The following is a 12,295-nucleotide window of genomic DNA, read 5'->3' as shown; positions in this document are numbered from 1 at the left end:
CAGTGTAGTCAGAGAACTGCTGGCCTTAACTGCGAAAACTGGTAACTCTCGGTCACATTAGCTACTGCTGAGAATCGTGAGGCCAAACATATTAAACGTAGCTAGTTCCCATACAGAGACTACAGAAGAGAGCATTGCAAGTAATTGGCCATGCGTCTTGAATCCATGCTCAATTGCAAACTGTGTGTGTTGGTAAATAATATGTAATACTAACACTCCTCTACCACTAAGTATTTCCTCCCTGCCATACCGTAACAAAGACATGCATTAAACGGAATTTTTTCATTCATTTAATCTCTACTACATCATTCATCACACCTTCACCCATCATTGATGCCTTGGGGCAATAAATTTCGCTTAAAAAATGGACTTTTCAATTTGCCTGCCTGTCGCAATGTATACGAGGAAAGCTCAGTTCAATTTTCTGGCGGAAAAGTCCGGAAAAAAGTGCCTATCAATGTGAAGCTTGCAAATAACTTTAAACTGTGCTGCAAGTTTTTCTTTACTAGCAACCAGGAAGGGCCCTGACCTCCTTTTTTTAACGTCTGTTGACCATGAGAAACATTTTTTCGTGTTCCGTATTGCTCTGGATTCTGTTTTTTCGCCTATTTTTTTTATTTGCTTTGCTATGAATTGTTACTTCTGGTGCGTATTTTTTCAGAGCCATTTTTTATTCCTGTTTGTTTTGTTTTTGTTTTTTTATTATTAAACTCTTTTGGCTCATTATGGTTGCTTGGTGTATTTGATTTTATTTTGCACTGGACTGTTTCACTAGAAACACGGCTATCGACCCAAAAAACATTTTGAATGCACTGCTTTGTACATTCGAATATAAAGAATGGTTTGACTTTGAATTTCACGCCCGAAGAAGAGTCCCTGCCTGCGGGAGATCCTTAAGAATTCGGACTCATGCTTGACGGCACCGGCCCGTTTTCACCTTTGAGCGAAAATCTCAAGATCCGGGGGAAATCATGTCTCTTTCACAAAGACACCACACAAGCATTTCAGGCTCTTAAGGGTTGCAACATCTCCTAGAAAAAACTTGCTGGCCTTCTTAACTACATTCTAGAGGAAGAAAAAACAATAACCTTTAGGGTGTCTGCTATGATGTCTACAATGAGTGCCCAATGTTCATCTTGTGACTGTACCAACCCGGTTGGAACCAGTTCCACTGCCCTTATATGGTATGAATGTGTCATCACCTTCTAGAATGTTCGAGAACTTTTCATTGGATTATTAAATTGAACTAATGACGCCCAATAGTCCACATTAATTCCCTCACTAATCCCCACTAATCCACCTTAATGCCTTTTCTGAGTGAGCCTGCTTCCAAAGTATCCGGTCGTTTGGAATCTTTAGGGCTCCACCTGCCACGGTGGGAAGGTTGTGAACAAAGTCACGTGACCTCTCTCGACCAGTCAGAATGATCCATTAGGGCAAGTTGTGAAAACGACCCAAGGGCCCGTAACTTTGCTCGACTAATTGGAAAATTTCGTTTCGGAGTAACTGCATGACGACAGCCTATAGGCGGTATCACATTAAACACAAATTTGTAGAAGCGCTTGCCAACTTAAATTAAGTGTCGTTATGATTACTTGCTCGAGGCTTGTAACTAAGATGTGAAGAAACGCCAGCTCACGCTTCGTTCAATGCAGTGTCATTACCATATTCAAAAGGGTGAATAAGCCCAAGTGCAAGTAATCGAGCTTAGTTTACTATCTTTAATTGAACCAGGGTTATTGTTTTTAAACGTTTGCAGATTTTTATTTTAAGTACTGTGAGAGATACGTCTGTGTTCTCTGCACTGATGGGCTGTACTGCAAGGCAGACATTATTTAGGTGATTGCGCTCAGTAATTAATTATTAACTAAAATTATCTATCAACTTTTTAACGTGTCTAAGGGGAAAAGATATTATTTCGAAATTTAAGGTCGTCAACATCAAAGGTGAGCTCAGTATTTAAATTTTTTTTTGTCAGTAATGTGGTCCGAAATATCGAACATCAAAAATGCGCATTGGAAAGCTCGCTGAGCTGGCTCTCGCGCATTGCATATTTATAAAATGAATGCACCAATAAAAACCAATAATGAATATTCAATGCGGGAAAAACAACTCAACGAGCTTTCAAATGAACAATTTTGACATTCGTTACTTAGAAACACGTCGCCAAAAAAAAAAAAACTGAGCTTATCTTTGATGTTAACGGCATCTTATTTCGCAGTATAATTTTCCCTCTAAAATCAAAACTAAAAAGTTCATTGAATGATTTTTAATTAATTAATTGTCGAAATATTGAGCTCTCATACGTACATAATGGGCACCTTGCTGCACAATCCACCCACAAAGACCACACATACGTATTCTTCAGTTTTCTAAAAACAAAAATGTAAACGTAAAAAAGATCACCCTAGATATGTTGGGCTGCCTATATGTACTATAGTTAGTCGTGCAGTCTATTTTCATGCAGGAAACTGACAGCCACCTGAAGATGTCTTCCTGGCTTGTGGTGTGAGGAGTAGACTGAAGAAACATCTATTTAAACCTTAATTGTTGTTAGCAACAACCAATAGATCGGCATTTCAAAGAAACTCCGAAGGTGTGCTTTAAAAGAAGTTAGCCTAATCTGGGTCACCTATGACACGTGCAAAAACGTGAGGGAATGATGAGCCAACCCAGAAACCCTATTAGAGAAGATGAGACAAGTGAAGGTCCTCACCCTGCTGGCATCTTGGTAATCTTGAAGATCGCTGCGCATTTGGGGGTAAGAAAGTCTCCCAGCCAAGGCAAGCAGGACCTGAACGAAGAGGAAGGTGGCAATTTTCTGGAACATGTTCCCGATGAGAACCCTCGCCACGCGTGGCTCAGCAGGGGACACTAAAAAACAGCACACGTCAAAACAGCATGCGTCAAAATAGCGCACAAAAAGACAGAAGAGCACTTAACAGCACAGGAAAAAAATGACACAGTGACAAAACGGCGCAGGAAAAAAAAACAGCATGGCGACAAAACAGCACAGGCAAAAGACAGCACGCGTCAGAACAGCACACCGGACAAAATGGCACAGCGACAAAACAGCAAACAAAAAAAAACAGCATAACGACAGAAGAGCGCAAGGAAAAACAGCACTACGATTAAACAGCGCATCGGAGTGTGATGCAGCGGCTGGAGGCATGAACTATCATAACTATAACCGTAAACGGTAAACCACAAAACATGCGGCAGCAACCTTTGGAGTTAGCGAGTGCTCGTTTCGCTGGTTCATTAAAAAACAGGACAGGCTCATTCATTGAGTAACAGCGTTGCTTATTTATTTATTTGTGACGTTAGAGTTGCCACTCAGGACAACTTAGGGCACTGGCGGGTATCAGCGTTGCTTGGACGGTGCATTTGGCAGAACTAGTGGTTAAGTAGTCTTTGCTTGCTTGGCTTCAATGATAGTTTTTTCTGTATTATATGTAAAACGAATCTGGGAAACTGAGAGGTAAAATGGCCCGGGCATCCGCTCTGCAGTCAAGTGCCCCGGGTAGTTTATCTTAGTGCACTTGCTGTTGCCGCGGGGTTTCATGACGCTGGTTGTACATTGCTTGCTGATAATGTGATTAGAGAAGTTTGCGCACATTGTGTGAAAGAATATTGAAAGTCATATCTATAATTTAAACACATATCGGCATTACACCAAGAAGTCGTTGCGTTTCCATAGTAGTTTATACGATGATGTCAGTAACGCCTCAGGGCAGTATTTTAGTTCGGGCGGTTTTTTTTTATTCGTAGTTTTTAAATACCTCGAAAGGAAGCTCTGCGGTTGGCCGCCATTTTTACGAGTATCTACCAGAAATATGCTCAGCCTGTAACTCTTGTCTGAATAATTGTCTCATACTACTACTACTATCAGAGCTGGAGCCATCCCATGTGTATAATTATGACCAGCTTTCCTTGCTGTTTATAATGAAGCAAACCATAGAATATTACCAATTCGTTATTCTTGTTATTTTTTTCTGCCGGACGCTCCCAATCTTCAATCCCGAATTCGCAATAAACATCATGTGAAACGTGAAAGCGACATGTTAATAGACCATTATCAATGTGTCAGTCGCGTGATAGATAATGGCGAGAATGTAACCAAAACATGTAATACGTTGTAAACTAGGAAGCGCAAAATACCGGACGACGGAGAGAGTAAGGGACACAAAAAACAGGTTCACGAGCGTTTTTTTTTTTGTGTGTGTCCATTACTCTGTCCGTCGTCCGGTATTTTGCGCTTCCTAGTTTACAACATGCATCACCAACTAGCCCGGCAGCTTGCTCTCCTGAAATGTAATAAGTCTTCATGCAAGCAAAAGACATCGCGTTTTGGTCTTGCTGCCTTTTCTTTTACGTTCCCCTAAGGTGAGTGCATTTGTAATCCACCACAGCTTGCTGATAGCCCTGTAAGTAACTCAAGAGACGAATTGCTCAGCACGACTGCGGAGCTGTACCGGCAAAGCAGAACGGTGGGCATGAAATTAATATGAAGAAAGCTAAAGTAATGTTCATGTTCCTTGGGATTGAACAGCAGTTTACGATGGGCTGCGAAGCACTGGAACTGGTAAAGGAATCTGCTTAGGGCCGGCAGTGGCGGCAGATCTGGACAATGAGAGCTAAGTAACATCGAGAATAATCATGGTGTGCAGTCCATTTGCCAACTTTTCTCAGACTATCCATAGCAAGCTGCCAGAATTCCTTCAAATAAAATAGTATACAGGGTGTTTAACCTAAGACTTTACACAATTTTTAAAGATAGGCTTTTTGAGTTAGAAGAGCGCTTTTTTCGACAAAGCATTGTGAGCGGTGCAGTACATCAGAATACAGCTAAAACGTGTCAGCTAGCAGGCTGGTCAACTAACATCTATTAGCTAACTTTTAACTATTGCTGTTAGGCTGCTAATTATTGACAGGCGTCTAACCAACCCTAGCTAATATTCATATAAGATTTTAGAATTTCGACAACCCGGTTACCCTCGGCGCTGTGGCCCAACAAATTTTGGCTACGTCGCGCCTAAATACACGCGCTTTCGAAAAGCTTGTAGGCACAGAAACCTCTCCAGTTTACGTAAATGGCCGAAAAAATCAAATTTCGTTGGGCCACAGCGCCGAGGGTAACCGCTTTATTGAAGTTCTAATAACTGATGTGGATGTTACTTATGGTGGGCTACACGCATCTTAGTAATTAAGGAGCCTAACAGTAATAGATAAAAATATTATTTAACCAGCCTGCTAATTAGCACGTCTTAGATGTATTCTTGCGTATTATACCACTGACAATGCTATGTCGAAAAATGTTCTCTTCTAACAGCGTATTAAGGCGATAGCCTTTAATGGCTCATACTTGCGGTGACCGTCCCTCCGTTACATCACCACCTAGGTCACGTGATCTTGTAATGTCACGTGACCTTAAAATCACCGAAATATCTATAATTTCAGTAAAAAATGCAAATCGATTTCGCCTTCCCGCAGTTAAGAGATATCTAAGTGCCTGCAACGAATTTTTTTATATATTGTGTAGTCTTAGGTGAAACACCCCGCATGACAGCTGTATCTTGCAAGTATTCCTGAATCTAAAGATTAAGGTTCGATTCCGGCCGCGGCGGTATAATTTCGATGGAGGCGAAGTTCTAGAGGCCCGAATACTGTGGGAAGTCAGTGCACGTTAAAGAACCCCAGGTGGTCGAAATTCCCGAAGCCCTTCACCACGGCGTCCCTCATACCATAAGTCGGTTTGGGACGTTAAACCCTCATAAACAAAACCAAACCTCGCCAGTGCACAACGAAGGGGTGGAAACTTGGAGGCTAACGAAAAGGCTTGAACTTATATTGATTAAAGCGCATGCAAGCTCTGGAGAGGATTATTCCAAGAGAGGGCAAGCGTATAGCAGGGGTGGAGTAAAGTCCGGTTTGAAGGATGAGATTTGGAAGATTTTAGTTACCATGGATGGCACAGGACAGAGTTACAAGAGAGGCCTTTGTCCTGCAGCGGACGTAGTTAGGGTGAGGAGGATAATGATACCATAGACTCGAAATCAGCAGAATTTTAAAGGGGAAAAACCCCCTTCCTCTTCCTTTCTTTTAATTGCGTGGCTGGTTGTAGTAAGCCCGATCTGAAGATTTGCTTTGTAAACCTCCTAAACTACCTCAAGAACCTCCTAAATAGGAATCCCGGTTGATATTTAGTGGTGGTTTTGTTTTTCTTCGTTTACCCCTGACAATTTTACATTGTGCGCTGCTTGTTGGACAGCCTGGACGATTATTATGCGTCAGAAAAATAGAAACCACCGTTTTTAAAGGAGCCACAATTCACTAAAAGAACGGCAGGTGGAGAACGACAGGTACACATGCCCCAAAATTGTCAAACCCAAGCTGCAGGTAGCGCTCAAAACAAGCAAAAAAATGCCACGTCTGGTTTTGCTCTTAGTAGAACAGTTTTTTTTTCAGGAAAAAGGAACAGTCTTTATAATTACGATGGGTGCCCTTAATGTGTATTAAGAATTATGAGTAGAAAAACGACCTTAATGAAAGGAGGGCAACATTCCGACGGCTACGAAACATAGTCAAGCAGTCTTGTTTTCAAAGCAGGTGAGATCCCCTTATCACCTTTTGATTATCTGGCGTCTTTCTTGGAACGGCTGCGACCACGTCTCTAAGCAAGCGTAATGAAAGGAAGCAGCAAACGCAACTTCCCTTTCGATGCAGATTTTGGATGCTTCATGTGTGAAGGGGTGCTTTAAGAATTCACGACTCGGATGAATAGACTCATTAAGATACAACGAGTGATACTTGTCCATTGCAGCGTAACGTGTTCGCTCCGCAGCAAGCAGCAGAAAAAATAACTGCAGCCATTAAATACATGCAAGATTGCATATGAGACACATGAACAATAATTAGGCTCCGTGCTCGATCGCCCGGACAAAAGAAACTGATGCCACGTTAATATCGTCCCGCCAAACAACCACATATGCTGAGAACGCAAAAAGCAGAGAGGACAAAAATATTCTGCTCGTGGCTTCTACAAGGAAGCCAAGGATAAAGGAGAAATTGTCATTTACGCACATTTTAAATGCTGCATTCACCGCTTGCAATGTCTCGTTCCTTGAGGGCGGGATGAATTCTCTCCGTGCAGACGACTGCTGACTGTATACGGTGCTTCCATTCTGCTCTTTCTGTGCATTCCTAAAACCTTGCCTTAGGTACGGCGTCTCAAGGCAGGTCGATGCTGAAGACCCCGATATCAGTTCTTGCCCAAGAATAGCTCGTCACATGATGGCGTGAGAACCAATCGCGTCATTGCTAGATTAACAAAGGAAACCACGCGGGCAGCGATTGGCTGCCGCAGACCCACGTGACGTGCTGTGTGCGGGCGAAGACGAAGATCCGGCCAGTGCTGGTCGGTACACGCGGGAAAGGGGCAGACTAGTTGTAGACAAGCCGGACACGCCAGACCATGACAGTGTACGCGACGCTTCAGTTTTTGACCGCATTTTACCGGCTATCAGGGTGCTGCCCGATTCGCGGACTCGTAGGAGAGCACCCGTCGCGCCTCGAATGCGCACGGGTGTCCCGGTACACGGCCTACAGCGCGTTCTGCGTGGCCTTGGCAGCGGTCACCGTGGCGGAGGCGATAGCCGATTCCAGCACCCGAGGCAGCCTCGAGGCCCGCCTGCATGTCTTCTTCGCTATCGTCACGTCTACACAGTGCCTGGTCAACTGGACCACCGCTGTGGTGGGTTCCCCGCTGCTCATCTCGTTCCTGAGGCAGTGCGCCAGCCTGGAGCGTCGCAGGCCCCTGCCGAAGAACGCCGAGAGCGGCGCCAAGCGGCTGGTGCTGGTGATGGCCATGTACGGCGCCGTGTGCACATGTATGCAGTTGGCGTCCAGAATCATGGCCCTGTATCGGTCGGCCACCATTGGGGAGATCATATTCCGCGTGTGCGTGCTGGCCGGAGCTGTCTACATGCTCACCTGGAGCACGCTGGCGGTAGTCATGGTGTGCCTCGCGTCGCGAGTCCTGAAGACATACTTGGAGGCGGCCACCGAATACGTACGAGAATACGGTAAGTGGATCAGCACGTTAACAGACTTTGAATAATGGAAATGACATGGAAGGAAAGCTTTGTGAATGCCTTTCCAGCCAACCCTTTTCGAGCTCCTCTTGAATCCGAACAAACTCAAGGGGACCTCAGCGTTTCCACGGTGCCGCTAGCTAATTTTCTTGAAGATTTTTGTTCGACCACCTTGATATTGTATGCCGATCTCTAGAAAGCCAATAAGGTTTGCAACGCAAAATAGGGAACCTTATTCTCGTACTGGCCTAAACAAAATTTCGCACATGATGCCGCAACGGCTACTGATTGCAACATCGAAACACTGCATTTTTTCATATGCGTACGCAAGCAATTGGGGGATCACATTCTTGTTTTTTTGCGAAGATGCAAGTGGTGCTAGAAAGGCAGGGTACAAATGTTATTACATGAAACACAGTCCGTCTTCACGAGTAAGTCGAAAGACTCGGAACGAAGCCTACTGCTTTGAGAAATATTTATTGTGTTAGCTTGAGCACATGAAAAAGCACCCCAGTTGAATGTGAAGAGCGCTAAATTAGTTTGAAGCAGAGAAACTATAGCTAACTGCAGCATTCTCACAGAAAAAAAAAATATCGATTTCTAATGTACACAGGTGTGATCGCGGTCTCTAATATGGTTGAAGGCACCTGTCTCAATGAGTTTTCAGGACGTGCTCAGTTCTGTCGACATACAGGGCTCTACGATGAAAATTGTGCACCCGTTAAAGCCTGTCGCAGCGCTGCATATTTTGACAAAACTTCTGCGCTCATTCTCTCATCAATGTGCAAAGAACACTGCTGAAAATGAGTCACAGGCGCTTACGAACTCATTTTTCTATAGAGACTGACTTGGTAGGATCAGTTGGGTGTTATGAATTATCGACAGGTGACAGTAATCCCTCCAGAAGGCTGGACATGACGTAGGTCGCAGTAAAATGCTCTTAATTCATTTAAATCAACCGAGATTCTAGGCTGCCGCTAAATCTCGGAACACGCGCTTTAATATAATTAGTCTTGAGTGGAACGCTTGTGCGCATGTGGTGTCCCTTTCTTGTCAGTGTCCTTGTTGCGTCGCCGTTCATTTCATCATGCACCAACTCGCCCCTCAGGCTGTTATTCTGGAGTGGAACGCCGTTACTACGGAGGGAACTAAAGTGGGCTAACTCATGGCAACAGTACTGGCGGGATTCGGAACCGCTTCCCGATTACGATACCTCGTGTCACTGTAAACAATAAAAATTTTAGATTTCAAAAACCGGAATACGCACGGACACTTTGGCTTTACCGCCCATCTGTTTTCCAATCAAGTGTCCTGAGGAAACGCGTTAAATTCTTTCTCCCCGCTACGTGTCTCAGGCACTTTGATCCTTATGCACGATAATGCTGCTGGAGCGCTTTCCCGTAAAGGCAGCAAACTTTTCTATTTGCATTATGCAACGCAAGGGTATTGAACGCCAAAGCGTGGTCGATATTATTCGGTCCGCAACTGCAGATGCGACGCTTGGTGCCTCTAAAGTGAAGAGCCGCCGACACAGGGACGAGCATCCAAGCATTTCCGGTCATATTGGCTGCGCATGAACAGTCGGTGATAAAAGACTCCACGACTCGCAAAAACCAATCTACGCACGTAATTGACATGTCTGCCCACACTCAGGTCATTTGCCTGTCTCATACTTGGCTGGCACAACGACAAACACTTACGCCCTTCCTGTCGTACTGGCTGCACGTGTACTATTGTGGACAAGTCTCCAGGACGCGCAAGAACCAATTTAAGCGCGCAATTACAATTTCTGCCAACAATCATGTCATTTTACTATCCCAGATTTGATGAAGTTAGCAGGCGCCAACACGTGACTGGCGCGCAGAGAAAATGCTCACGTGTTTCCTGACACACACGCTGCAACGGGTACTTTCGTTCACAAAACGCTCCAGGACTCGGAAAAACAAATTTAGGAGCGTAATTGGCATGTATGCTTACGATCATATCATTTGACTATCTCGCATTTGATCATGGCAACAGCCGGCAGCAAGTGGCTGGCGGAAGGGGACAAACGCTCACGCGTTTCCTGTGATACTGACTGCACGTGTGCCATCGGGGACATGTCTCCAGGAGGGGCAAAAAGCAACTAGTGGTTGCCATATCTGACCATGATCATGTCGTTTCAGTATCTCATATTTCATGAAGCCACCAATCATTTCAAGACCAACTGCACAAACATTTTCTTTAACGACATTGTGTCTTGTTTCAGGTTGTTCTGTGTCCTTGGTCCCCTTTTCTTCTCGTTGGTATTTTACAAAGTTTTGGTTTCTTGTGCAATTTCAGCCATCTGTATGTTTTTTATGACTACTGCTTTTTCCTTTTGATGCCTATTGGGCACTTGGGATGCATTCTTGCTACTGATTTAATTTTTGTTGCTCGCGGTGATGTATGTCTTTTAGTTACGTTTTGCCCTGTATATTTATAATTGTGTTTAATTTTTGCCTTGTATCACGCGTTGTTTTTAATTTATTCTTCCTATTTGCTTAATCTATTGTTTTGCCCCCCTTACTCAATGCCCTTCTGGGCCCTGTAAGGTATTTTGAATAAATAAATAAACAGGCGCCGACACGTGCCTGCTGCGCAGTGGCATACTCTCACGCGTTTCGGGTCGCACTGGCTGCTCGTGTCCTATTAGAGGAAGTCCCCAGGACGCGAAAGAAAGCAATTTAGGCACACACTTGCCATGTCTGCCAACAATGTTCGTGTTCGGCCAGCGCCTAATTGGCGCGAACTCGACTTTTACTTCCACAAATGTGGTTTCAAGACTCCGGCTGTTATCAGAGCTATTCGTATCGGTTGCTGCAGGCAAATCCCCAGAATATAATTTATGATAGTACCACGTCAGTTTGCCTATATTGAAAGCGTACAGGCGCACTCAACTGAATTTTTTGCATCTGAACTTTGTCACAATGTAAGGTACAGTTATGATTAAAGCGCAGTACTGTGTCTCTTGGCGCTGCAGGGCCACAAGGTCGGGTTTCGTGCGCCGCGTTTTAAGGCATTGAATAGGCGGGCTTTTACGTTTAATTTTCTCTTTCAGTGCAGTTCGTACAGGGGTGAATTTTTTGTGCGCCTTGTTAAATTTACCAGAGTGATGCGCATGAAGATGACCTCGTTGTTTGAACTTAGTTTTCGTGAGGAGCTTTAAACGGTCCCTGACCGCCCTCTAGTAGAATGAATGAATGAGTTGTTTATTTAGAAAGAGAGGCTTAAGGCCGTTCGTTGGGGAATTGGGTTGTTAAGGAAGGGAAAAGGAGGGGACGGCATGGGTTGTCTAGCCACGCTTTACACTGCTTTGTAGAGGCAACTTATCTTAGCATATTTGCCAATATCTTCCCAGATGCCGTTCGCTGCGGCTCTGGCCAACGCACGAAATTCATCGCCATCGGTGGGAAGACCATGCTTGGCGACGAGGTCGTCGCGTCCCTTGCGGAACTATGAACAATGCCAAACTTGGTGGTACAGCTCAGCCCGAGACATACAGACACAGTACGGGCACTCCATAACGTCAATATTGGCCCCTTGATGCCAGCGAGGACCGGTAAGCCATTTACGAATGATGTTTGGCGTGTAGGCGGCATCGGCGATGATCTTATTAATGAAGATCTGATCATGCCGTGTGAGAGCAGCCGAGGTATCAAGGTAACCCGGTGGTGTGACGGCTGTAAGTCGTGCACGACTCCTCTGTTTGGCACGCTCTAGTCTGCACGTTAGGACAGCCAAGCTGTTGCACATATCAGCAGGGTCATAGGCAGCGGCGGGGTATGCCAGCGGAGGAAGGAACGAGACTCTCTCCCGAGCCGCGTTGTGAGCGGACTGGTTCCGTCGTCATCGCCCGTGTGTCCAGGGATCCACGCGAGGCGGATGCGCATATTGCTTGTTGAGAGGGTTCTGATTATAGAAGCAATCTGCTGTGCAATTGGGTGGGTGGAGAATGGTTTGTGGAGCTCGCGTACAGCTTCATGTGAATCAGAGAGTATTCGGATTTTGCGCGACATGTCAGTTTGTAGCGACTGATTGCCGACCAGAACCTTTTCCACCTCCAGTAGAGCGCCGTATATAGCGAGCAGCTCCCCTTCCTTTATGCACCCATCGGGTGCACGAATGGTACGGCAGCCGTTGAAATTGAGATTCTCACGGCCCCGCCATGCCATTGATATGGC

This window comes from Amblyomma americanum, chromosome 2 (assembly GCF_052857255.1).
Source record: "Amblyomma americanum isolate KBUSLIRL-KWMA chromosome 2, ASM5285725v1, whole genome shotgun sequence".
Lineage (NCBI taxonomy): Eukaryota > Metazoa > Arthropoda > Arachnida > Ixodida > Ixodidae > Amblyomma > Amblyomma americanum.
This window is presented reverse-complemented; position numbering follows the sequence as displayed.